The sequence below is a fragment of the Tamandua tetradactyla genome, chromosome 3 (assembly GCF_023851605.1).
Source record: "Tamandua tetradactyla isolate mTamTet1 chromosome 3, mTamTet1.pri, whole genome shotgun sequence".
In the NCBI taxonomy this organism is placed as follows: domain Eukaryota; kingdom Metazoa; phylum Chordata; class Mammalia; order Pilosa; family Myrmecophagidae; genus Tamandua; species Tamandua tetradactyla.
Genome location: NC_135329.1, coordinates 9,687,015 through 9,699,534, shown reverse-complemented (window position 1 = coordinate 9,699,534; position 12,520 = coordinate 9,687,015).

Genomic DNA, 12,520 nt, shown 5'->3' with positions numbered 1-12,520 from the left:
GAATCTTTTTCCTCACTTGTGTTAATAGGAACAAAATAAAAACTACCATAGGGTTGTGTGAAGTTAAATGAGACACAGTTTGGCCTTTTGTTAATGCTTAGAAATGTTATTACCACCACAGAAGCTGAGAAAACTTTTCCATTTAGGATCACTGGCTTGTAGAAAAAAAGTAAATCTAGAGGAACACAAGTGAAAAATAGCTTATTCTGAGACACTGAAAACATTCTACTAATCTGTAGAAAATCCTAGGAGGGAAATTTCCATTAAATGTATGTATACAACCTTATGTTTCTTCTAAAAGTGATTACTAATCAAATAGGAACGCTTACCACTCTTGGGGCTGCATATTTACATATTACAATGTAAATGGGGAGATTAACCTTTTTTATCTTTTTTTTTTTTTTTTTGCATGGGCAGGCTTGAGAATTGAACCCGGATCTCGACATAGCAGGCAAGAACTCTGCCTGCTGAGCCACCATGGCCCGCCCTCTTTTTTTTTTTTTTCAATATTTTTATTGAGAAATCTTCACACACAGTGCATTCATAGTATATAATCACTGGCTCACAATATCATCACATAGTTGTGTATTCATCACCATGATCATTTTTAGAACGTTTTCATCACTCCTGAAAAAGAAATAAAAAGAAAAAACCTGAACATGCCATACCCCTTACCCTTCCCTCTCATTGACCACTAGTATTTCAATCTACCCAATTTTTAACCCTTATCCCCCCATTATTTATTTATTTATTATCCTTATTTTTTTTACTCAACTGTCCATACCCTTTAACCTCTTTTTTCTTAATGTCTAGGGAAAAACAAAAAAATGATCCGAGATAAAAGGATGATTACTTTTTTCTAATACTGCCTATTTACCTATTCATAAAAGTAATAAATATTCAATTCACACTACTTAGAAAATGGAGAGCACCAAGAAATATATTTCTAAAATATAATAGTAATCTTTTAACATGAAGATATGAATAACAAACTCCTGGATGGTGCATTGCAAAAACAGGGCTTAAAGGCACACTTTTGGAGCCAGAGGAACCTGGGTTATTTATGGTGACAGGGCTCAGAGCTCTGAAGAGGAAAGAGGGCTTTGCCTAAACCAACAGAGCACCAGGAACAGAGAACACTAAATATGACAATTTAGCCTGCCAGAGAAGTCTGGAAAAAGCAGAAGCACCAAAAGAAAAAATTCTTTCTGTTGGCAGAGAGCTGACAAAATGAGGGGAGGGAGCTCAGGGAAGGACTTGGGACGCAAAAGGAAGAGAAACTAACAGCCTTAGATTGCACTCTAGAACACTATATCCTCATGTGTCAAGACTAGTGGGTGATCTATCAGACTTAAAAAGACAAGAGGGGAAAGCTTTAAGCCTGGATCAAGCCAAAAAATGTGACGCTACACTTGTGACGCAAGTTCATAAACTCATTCCATGATGTAATGGAGTTCCAGTGCTCTGATCTTGAATTCCTGTTCAACTTTATGTTAGTGGGTGACCTTGGACAATTATTCAATCACTCTGAACTTCAGTTCCCTCACCTGGAAACTGGGGTTATCAGGAACTACTGAATCGAACTATTGTGAAGATTAAATAATCCATGCAAAGAACCTGGCAGCGGAGGCTAGCAGTTCATTAAATATTGATTCTCTCCCATCTACAAGACTGTAAACCCTGAGGGCAGGAACCACTGTTATATTTCCTATCATTCTTAGCCTGATATCTTGCATGTAGTAGGGGCTCAATAAATATTAGCTAAATTGAATTACATCAGCATTAGATGCAATCTTGGAAGTATTGGGGTTAATTCCCTGTTCCATGCAGAAATGCTCTAACCAACAAAATTGGTCTGTCCAGCCTCTGGGTGAACATTTATAGTGAGCTTGCCAATACCAAATGGACTGATTGCAGAGGTGGGTATTCCAACAAAAAAATGTCCCACATACCAAACCCAACTCTGCTCCTCTGTAACTGCGACCCGTCTTTTAAAATTCTGTCCTCTGTAGCAACACAGAATAAATCTTTCTCCATTTTCACATAATAGCTGTCCAATTATTTGAAGGTAACATTGGTGTTTCCCTCTAAAATTGCTCCAAACTGACTATCTTCATGTAAGATGATTCTCAGATACCTACGTGGAGTGTGGCAGACATAATTGAATCCTGTGCTTAAGTTGGGGAAATAACTCTGTGAAAATGTCCAGATCAGGCTACCACAAGCAGGTTACAGAAATAAGGACCAATTGGGATACTCTCTAAGACCTGCTTGAGAAGAAAACACCTTCACCTCAATCTTGCATTGTAAACATTCTGAAGTCATTTAAGCTATTCAATAACTTATGATAAAAGCAGTTTCAAATAGATAAAAGGAAAGGAACAGGCAACTCACAGAAGTATATGAAGTGGTATGTGAAGAAAGGCTCAAATTCACTTGTAATCAGAGAAATGCAAATTAAAACAATAACATTTTCCACCCATCAGCATGGCAAAAATTAGAAAGATGGATAATAGCAAGTGTTGGTGAGGATGCAGAAAGATAAGAACTCCCATGCAAAGCTGGTGGGAATCTAATCTGGTCCAGCCACTCTGAGAAGCCATCAGGCAATAGTTAATAAAATGATGTGCAAACCTGTGACTCAACAAGACCACTTCAGGGTGCATCACAAAGAAAGTTCCACACAGATTAATCATGGCTTTGTTTGTGATAGAATGATGGAAGCAATCTAAGTGTCTATTACTGCAAAAAGAGGTATGTAAAATGTGGTAGATGCATGTTGAGTTGGTCCAGATCACAAAAGATGGGGCCTGGATTTAAAAGTTGATGGAATGACAGCCCAGACCCAGGTCAAGGGTGTTAGCACCTCAGCATCCTAATCAACTAGCAAACAAGCAAAGCAAGAAACACCACCTACCTACTGCCTCACAGAGACATCCCCAAATTCTGGTGGTCAGTGCTGCCCATTCAAAGGGAGAAGAATCAATCTAATTAGTTCAGAATTGGGCTGAAGTTTTTCTCGGATTAGGTTTAGGGAGGGGCCAGGTCAGCATTTCAGGGTCTACATCCCACCATATAAGAAATGCCTTGTTTGCTACAGGCATTACTTTACATGCTACAGGAAGGCTGCCGCAGCCCATTGTATCATGGTAGAGTACAATGTAGCAATAGGAAGCTACCAATTTCCTTCACACAGCAACAAGGAGAACCTTGAAAACATAGTGGGAGATAAAGTAAACAGAAAATGATCCTCAATACAATGTCACCCAAGTAAATTAAAAACACACAAAACCATACTTTACGTCTTATTAGATTTCACACATACTTAATGACCTATATCAAACATATTAGAAAGGAAACCTATGGGGGGGGATAGGTGGCAATGAGAGGGGAAGAAGGGGAAAAATACAGAATAAGAAAGGCCTTGCACAAACTAAAGATATCAGAGGTCAGTGTGCTAGGAAGTGAAGAATATTAACTCAATGTTCTGCATCCCAGATCTAAATTTTTAAACAAAACAAAAGTGAGGGGAGGTGGAGGAAATTGATAGTGATACTTCTTACAGTTATTAGAAAAATAGCAAAGTGAGGAAAAATAAAACCCTAAGTGTCTGATGTGGTTTAATGAAAAAAATATCGATTCTGGCTATTTGCTATTTAAACCTCATGACCACAGAGCATCACAACAGTTCATCAATTTTTTAAATGCATGAGGGGATTTATTTGATCATGTTCGTTTGATCATGGAAGCTGACTTCATGCAGTTGTCTATCCATGAAACTTGGTGCTCAACTCTCAGCTGTCCGCTCTTGCCCTGCCCTGTCTGGTTCCACCTTTTTGGAATAAGCACCCAGTCATTTGCAGGTTGCTCCACCTCTTTCCTGGAGCCAGAGAAGCACAATGTATTAACAGCGCTCCTACACAGTGTAACAATGAAGTTAGACGCTGCTGAGACAAGCTAAGAGAGCATGGGAACCATCCCCATTGCGCGTGATGGCCCCAAGAAGAAGGCAGGCCCTTGTTCCTGTAGCTGGTGAATCCTGGGTTCCACTTACTACCTTCTGCCCTGCCTCAGGGCTACTAGGGTCCCCAAGGAAAACTGGCCCTGTCTCCCTGACTGCCAGTGGGGGTCCTGTTTCTTTGCCTTGTGCCACTTTACCAGTACCACCACCCACCCACCCTCCAGCTCTCACCCATATTCACACTCACTTCCTTGTGCAATGGACATTTGCCAGGTCTTTGATTGCCCAGCACCTTACCCCTTTCCTTCAACAAACTGTCCACCATGAGTTTGAGTATGCAGAGTCCTCCTAACATATTCCTTTCCCCATCCCCATCCCCATCCCCATCCCATCCCCAAACATACACCTGGGCTCTGGGAACAGGAGCTGGGCATGACCAGTCAAAAGCACCAGCCCCAAACCCTGACTCAGAGACTAATGATACAAAAAGCAGGCACAGTGGAGGACATGTCAGGAGGGAAGACTTTCTTCCAAGCGTGTCGTAGCGTTGACCCTTCTTTCCTGTGTCTCCAATACCTCCCTCTTCCCCCAGCCCCTGGGCTCAGGGCCCTTTGCTCCCAGCACATCCCAAGGCCGGGGCAGCTGGGTGGGCATCCTAACCCTGTCACCATGGCAGCCGTGAGCCTTGTCCTGGAAGAAAAGAGATTCCTCAGAGAGTGGAAGGATACTCAGGAAGAAAGAAGGGTACAGGCAGAGAGACGGAAGGGTAGGAGAGACGAACTTGGCCTTTTTAAGTATTTCATCTAATAATATGAGCTGTCATTTATTGAGCTCCTACTTTGTGCTGGCACCTTACATGTGTGACCTCACAATAATACCCCGGGGTAGAGAATATTACAATTCCCATTTTTAGTTGAGGAAACAAGGATTTAAAAAAAGTCAAGAGGGATAGCTAATGAGATGATGCCTGGGATTTAATTGGGGGATGCATGGGGTACAGATGAAGCAGGATTAGCTGAGCGTTGATAATTGTCCAGGCAAGATAATGGGTACATGGTTCATTACACTATTATGTCTAATTTGTATATATTTGAAATTTTCTATAATTAAAGTGATTTTTTTATGTTGAGAAACTTGATCAAAGTCTTACATAATAAGTGTGATCCCACACCCTCCTGACTCCAGAACTTGCTGCTTTCTTTTAACCTCTACAGTGGATTCCTAGCAAGGTGACTAAAAAGATCTAAGAAGAAAAGGGTAGTGATTTTCAGAGGGTTCTAAAGGGCATTCGGAGGTCTCTTGACTAATTTCTATTCCTACTTTCCAGGTACATTATATGAAGAATCAACAGGAAAAGAGCCAGGTATCAATGCCCCTCACCAAGGGCTCTTTATAAAGAAAATATCCTGGTTTTCTCAGCCTGCTTCTGGGTAGGCGCAGAAGAAGCCCAGCAGAGTCTTTGGCAGCCAAAGTTTTCTAAAAACACCCAGGCAACAGCTGTTGTTGCGTCACCTGACTCGCCAGCCCCTGAGTCAGCGCCACTCCCCTACCCAACCTCGCTGCCCGGCCACATGGGCCGCGCCCTCCCCTCGCTGGCCTGAACTGGTTGGGCCGGCCCTGCCCTGACCTGCCCAGCATCCTCCTTGGTGGGCGCTCATGGCTCACTCATCTCACCTGGGGTTCCCTTGTCATCCAGGACAGCAACCTGATGCCTGGAATGTCAGCTCTGAAGGGAGAAAAAAGACCACCTCTGAGCCCTCGGAGGCATGGACAGAGCTCTGGAATCTGTCCTGGAACGGAAAGAATGAACTGGAGACCAGTATCTCCTACCATCTGCCAAGGGGAATGCCCCTTCTCTTGGTGACTCTGGGATTTGCTTTAGGAGAAAAACAGGAGAATATATAAAGACACCCCCACTTCTTTAGAGGAGGATCTCCACCCTACCTCCCCACCACAAGATCAAGCCCAGGAGAAACTGGGGCCAGAGAAGTGGGGGGGCATGGGGGAAGGCAGTATATTATAGGTGTCTGTATGTATTTTTTGTTTTGTTTCTAATTACTATTTTTGATCTTTATTTTAAACTCATGACAATGGTCTAACAATCAGGTTATGTTGAGGTTAGATTTGAACATACACATGAACTGAAACATCATATATTTACAATTTCTTTACTTATTAATTAAAAAAAATGGACAAAAAGCAATGCTGTTACTGTAACTGTCTTATTTACTGACTTCCCTTCCAGGTGATGCTACATTTTTCATCATCATCCTATAACATGTTTTGTTTTTTTAACTTTTGTTATTGTATAGTATAACATATATACAAAGCAAAGAAATAAAAAGCAATAGTTTCTAAAGCACTCTTCAAAGTAGTTACAGGTCAGATCCCAAAGTTTGTCACGGACTACCATACGATCCTCTCAGATTTTTCCTTCTAGCTGCTCCAGAATATAGGAGGCTAGAAGGCTTGAATATTTTTTTTGTCAGCATAATTGACTTTTTTCCTTTCTTTTTTGTGAAAATAACATATATACAAAAAAAAGCAATAAATTTCTAAGCACAGCAGCAGAACAATTAGTTGTAGAACGTATTTCAGAGTTTGACATGGGTTACAATTGCACAATCTTAGGTTTTTACTTCTAGCTTGTTCTAAAATATTGGAAACTAAAAGAGATATCAATTTAATGATTCAGCAATCATATTCATTTGTTAAATCCTATCTTCTCTGTATAACTGCACCATCACCTTTGATCTTTCTATCCCTCTTTTTAGGGGTGTTTGGCCTATGGCCATTCTAACTTTTTCATGTCGGAAGGAGCTGTCACTAACATGGGGTAGGGGGGTGCAACTATCTGATGTTCTGTAGAGGCTGGGCCTTCTAGGTTTCAGGACTTATCTGGTCCAGGGACCCATCTGGAGGTTGTAGGTTTCTGGAGAGTTATTCTAATGCATGGAACCCTTGTGGGATGTTATATATTACCCTAGGTGTTCTTTAGGATTGGCTGGAATGGTCCTAGTTGGTTATGATAGGTAGCAAGGTCTAACTGAAGCTTACGTGAGAGCAACCTCCATAGCAGCCTCTGGACTCTATTTAAACTCTCCCTGCCACTGATACTTTATTAGTTACACTTCTCTTTTCTCTTTTTGGTCAGGATGGAACTGTTGATCCCACCGTGCCAGGACCGGATTCATCCCTGGGAGTCATCTCCTGTAGGTGTGTTTTTATGGAGCAGCTGTCATGGGTTCTCTCATCACACCCTTTTCTTGGTCTAACCTTGAAGCCACTGTAAGTGCTGACACGGCTTGTTCCCCAGGCGTGGACGCCGACCAAGCCTGGCATTGCGATTGGAGGAAACAGGCGCTGACGTCACCCCGGAGCCTGGCCTTATGCGGCCAGCCCCGCGTGAGCGCGGGCTCTGCCCCTTAGGTGCCCATGGCCTGAGCCTCAGTCTATGTGACTGCCAAGTAAGAAAATACCTGTAGAGGAATGAAATCGTTACCTTGCAGGGTTGTTGTGGTGCTCCATGCACACCAGTAGCCTTCAGATCAGCTCCTGCTCAAACACAGCTGATGTCCAAGCTTTGGGGCCTGAGACAAACGCGGCCGCCGCTCTTGATTCTGGGTATTCGCACCCACCTTCCTGTTGACTCCCACATGGACCAGTTATTTCCTGATCACCTGGAGCCCCCAAACAGATCGCACCTCTCCTGATTCCATTCTACACGCCCTTGGCTCCCACCGCAGAGTGGGACCTGATTATTACCCTCTCACTAACTGCCCTCTCTGTCCCTGACCTTCCCCTGCTCCTAACATGACCTCTTTCCTATCTTTTTGAGCCTCAAAACTCCTGAGTCCATGTGCTCCAAGACCCCTTCTCCCACATCCTCTTCAGTGCAGACCCATTGTCGAGGGCTCACTGCCTAGAGTGTTTCGTGCCCAAATGTTCAGCGGACTCACCTTTCTCCTCTCCCCACTCGCTGGTCCGGGAGGGCTATTACAGCTCTCGCCAGGATCAGGACTTTCTCTCAGTGTTCTGCGTTTTTTTGTTTTTTGTGGTTTTTTTTTGGGGGGTGGGGGGGGAATGCACCGGCTGGGAATCTAACCCGCGTCTCCCGCATGACTGGTGAGACTTCTACCACTGAACTACCCTTGCAGCGCCCAGTGGTCTGGTTTTGGAGGGTCCCTCTTAAACTGGGGGAGCCACAATCAGGCATGTTCTCAGCAGGATATGGTAGAAAGGACGATCACATCTCCTGATGTGACCATACACTGCAACCATGCAATGGAACTTCCTTGTATATTAGACTTGGGCCATTAAGTCATGGTGTTGACTCTTCTGGGTTGGTACCCAGCTAAAACTCCTGGGTCTTTTTGGCCTTGGTCACACATTGCAGATGTCTCCCACATTTTATATAGTTATTGCTAATTTTATAAAATCAAGCTTTAATGTTACACTATTTAGCTCTACCAAATATCATTTTGTCATCAAGATTATTTTGGTCCTTCAACAAATAAATTGCAAGGAAAAAAGAGGCAGAGGGACAACTTGTGAACTAAAAGAGAGTTAAGTTACTTATCAACTAACTGGAGTGTGCGGACTTTTGTTGGCTTCTGAATTAAACAAACTGTGAAAAAAGTTTTTTGTATACTTAGGAAACAATTGGAATAATTGGAAATTTGAAAAATACATATTTTATGATGTATATTTATGATGTCAAAGAATTATTGGGAAGCAAATTTATGGAGTCAGTAACTGGAATATAGGTTCCCAGGGGCTGAGATGGGGTAAGGAATGGGGAGTTATTGCTGAATTTGTATAGAACTTCTATTTGAGTTGATGGAAGAGTTTTGGTAGTGGGTAGCAGTGATGGTAGCACAACCTTGTAAAGGGAATTAACACCACTGAATTGTATAACTGAATGGGGTTAAAAGGGGACATTTTAGATCATATATGTGTTACTAGAATAAAATTTTTTTAAAAATACAGGACTTACAGCACATGCAGTGAACACTGTTGTAAAAGATGGACTCTGATTAATAGTACAATTATAAAAATGTTCTTCTATGAATTGGAACAAATGTAACAGACTAATCAAGATATTAATAATAGGGTGGTAGATGGGAACTCTGTATCTGATGCATGATTTTTTTGAAAAACTACAACTTCTCTAATTAATGAGAAAAAAATAAAAAGAATTGCTGGGATTTCTTTTTAGGTGTGACCTAATGAGCATGATTTCTGTATCTCTATCTAAGTAGTAACTAAACAGGTCGGCCAGGTTAGGCTTCCAGATCTCTGCAGCCCCACCAGGATCCACTCAGTTGACTCATTAGTGAGTCCTCTTTGGAAATGTGTAGTCAATAAACTATGACTCTACCTAACTCAACTGTTCAGTCTTGGTTTACCATGAAAGTCTTGTCAAGTGGCTTGCTAAAATCAAAATACAAAATCCCAAGCATTTTGCTGATCTGCCACTTTGGGGATTTATTATTTTTTTTTCATTAAAAGTTTTGATCCATTTGTCCTAAGTGAATTAACATGGTTCCAAGCAACCCCCTCAAAGATCACTTGTTTTAATAATCTATATTTGACATTTCTAGCATTAATACTAACTCACCATAGTTTGTCTCTTACCCTGCCTGGCCACTAAGAATATTGCATTCCCACATACATGATGTAGGCCAGCCCGGTCAAAACCTAAATCTGGGTTTTTCTTGGGAAAGCCATTTGCTTTGACTGCTAAGTTGGAAGGTTGTAAGCCTGTGGACACTGGTGGCCATCTCACTATCACCTGGGGAGACTCTGCCTGAGAATGAAGGCAGCACAGAAAAAAGCAGGGTTGAGGGATGGAAGGAACCAAAGGGATTCTTGGATTACATCATTGTTGGCCTAAAGCCAACAACCTGTAATTTTCGACTATGTGAGCCAATATATTTTGTATTCTGCTTAAACCAGTCTAAACTGGATTTTTGTCACTTACAAAAGAAGCCCAAAGGTGTACATGTTGTAGGCAGAGAATGGAATGCAAAATCTAAAATGTTTTCTTTTGTGTGAATCATATTACATATGCAGCATTATTTTTTATAAAAGCTTTATTGAAATAGAATTCACCGCCATAAAATTCACCCTTTTAAAATGTATAATCAGTGATTTTTAGTGTATTCATCATGTTGTACGGCTATCACCATTATCTTATTTTAGAATATTTTCATCACCCTAAAAAGAAATCCTGCATATATTAGCAGTCATATCATATACCCTCTTTCCCCAAACTCTGGTGACCACTCATCTATTTTTTTGTCCCTAAAATAGGGTTTGACTACTCCAGATATTTCTTATAATGGAATCATACAATATGTTGCCTTTTGTAACTAGTTTGTCTTCTTTCAGTTAATTTAATATTTTCAAAGTTCATGCATGTGGCAGCAGGAATCAGTACTTCATTCCTTTTAATAGCTGAATAATAGTTATCCAGTCAGGTAATGGACATCCTGGTTGTTTCTACATTTTGGTTATTATGAATAATGCTTCTATGAGCATTCATGTACACGTTTTTGTGTGGACATGGATTTTGAATTCTCTTGGTTACATGTGGTAGTGGAATTCTCTTGGTTACATGGGTTTTGAATTCTCTTGGTTATATGTAGTAGTAGATCATATGGTGGCTTCATGTTCAACTTTTTGAGAAATTGCCAAACTATTTTTCAAAGTGTATGAAGAAATGTATGAAGATTCCATTTTCTCCATAGCTTCAGCAACACTTGTTGTTGTGTGTATTTTCCATTTTATTTATCCTAGTGAACATGAAAGATATTTATGATGGTTTTGATTTACATTTCCCTAATGTTAATGACTCTAAGTATCTTTTAAAGTACTTGTTGACTATTTGTCTATCTTCTTTGGAGAAATGTCTATTCTAATCTTTTGCCAATTTTCAATTGGGTTATGTTTCTTTATATACTTGTTTTTTATATTTGTCTTTCTATTACTGATTCATAAGAGTTATTTATGTATTCTAGATACAAGTTCCGTATCAGATAAATGATTTGCAAATATTTTCTTCTAATCTGTGAGTTGTCTTTTTACTTTCTCAATGAAGCACAAAAGCTTTAATTTTGATAGAATCCAATCTAGCTCTTTTTTTTTTTTACTTTGCCTTTTGGTGTCTCAGCTAAATATCCATTGCCTAATCCAAGGTCATCAAGATTTACTCTTCTGTTTCCTTCTAAGACTTTTATAACTTCATGCCCACATTGAGATTTTTATAATTTTGTGATCCATTCTGAGTTAATTTTTATGTGTGGTATGAGATAGGTGTCCAACTTCATTCTTTTGCATGTGGATGTCCAATTGTCTCAGCACCATTTGTTGCATTTGTTATCCCATTGCTGCAACACTCTTTTTCTGAACATGTTTTACTTAGGTTAATGTAAGTTTACATTCTCTGAGCACACCCCAATTAGTACTGTCAGCAATGTTCCTTCTGGAGATTGGGGGTGTGATTTTTCTGCACGTGATCAAGTACACAACTATAGAATATGATGAGTGTGTGCACAATGATGCCCAAATTTTGGTGTTCATCACCATCATTTGGAGGAATTTTTTTAAATGGGGATTTCCAAGCCCCACCTCAACCTTCCGCATCAGGCTCTCTTAGCAACATTCTGTCTCTTCCATATATAAAATCATAAAACATTAGAGATGGAAGAGCCCATAAAGGTCACATAATTCAACTCCTCATTTTTAAATTGATCATATAACCAGAAGATGATTGACCTTTGCTCTCACTCCCTGTCCATCTCAAGGTCAGACTGAACACTTTGTTTGCGTCTGCCCAACACATTCAAATCCACAAGTATTTGTGACTAATGAAATTTTTACTGAAAGCTTCATGGGAATATGGAGAAGAGGATTACATCTTGAGGTAAGAGGATTACATCTTAAATCAATTCCTCCATTTGACTAGTCTTACCTGTTCTCCCTCTCAAGACTTTCTCCTTTGCTGCCACATTGTCAGATCTCCTTTCGTCCTTTTTCCTACACAACTTCTGAAACCCCCTCTTTTCTCCCAAACCATTCAGCTATGGTCCCAAGTTCATATACCCCACTCAACAAAGCAAAAGCACAATAGTACCTCGAAAGCAACTATTTTTTCTCAAGCACGCTCTTTGGGAAGGGGGTAGAGTATGTCAGCCCATGGTGATAAAGTCATAGCAATAACAGCTAATGTTTCTTGAAGTCTGATTAAGAACAAGACCCTGGGACAAGTGCCTGACATGTGGCCTGGTGGGTGGGTAAAAGGTCTTAAGGTCATGTAGCCCATTACTGGCAAATCTGGTAGAGAACTTTAATCATAAAGTCTGAGCCACTTAAAACTCATCTTCATTTCTTCTGCTTAACAGCCCTGAGGGGTAGATGGAAAAGACTAGCACTTCATTTTCTAAAGAAAGGAAAATCGAGGTGCAGAGACAGTGAGTGACCTTGCACCTCAGGAAGTGGAAGGTCTTGATCTGGGTCTGAGGTTGTTCATCTTTAGCAGAATATGTGAAATTGTTG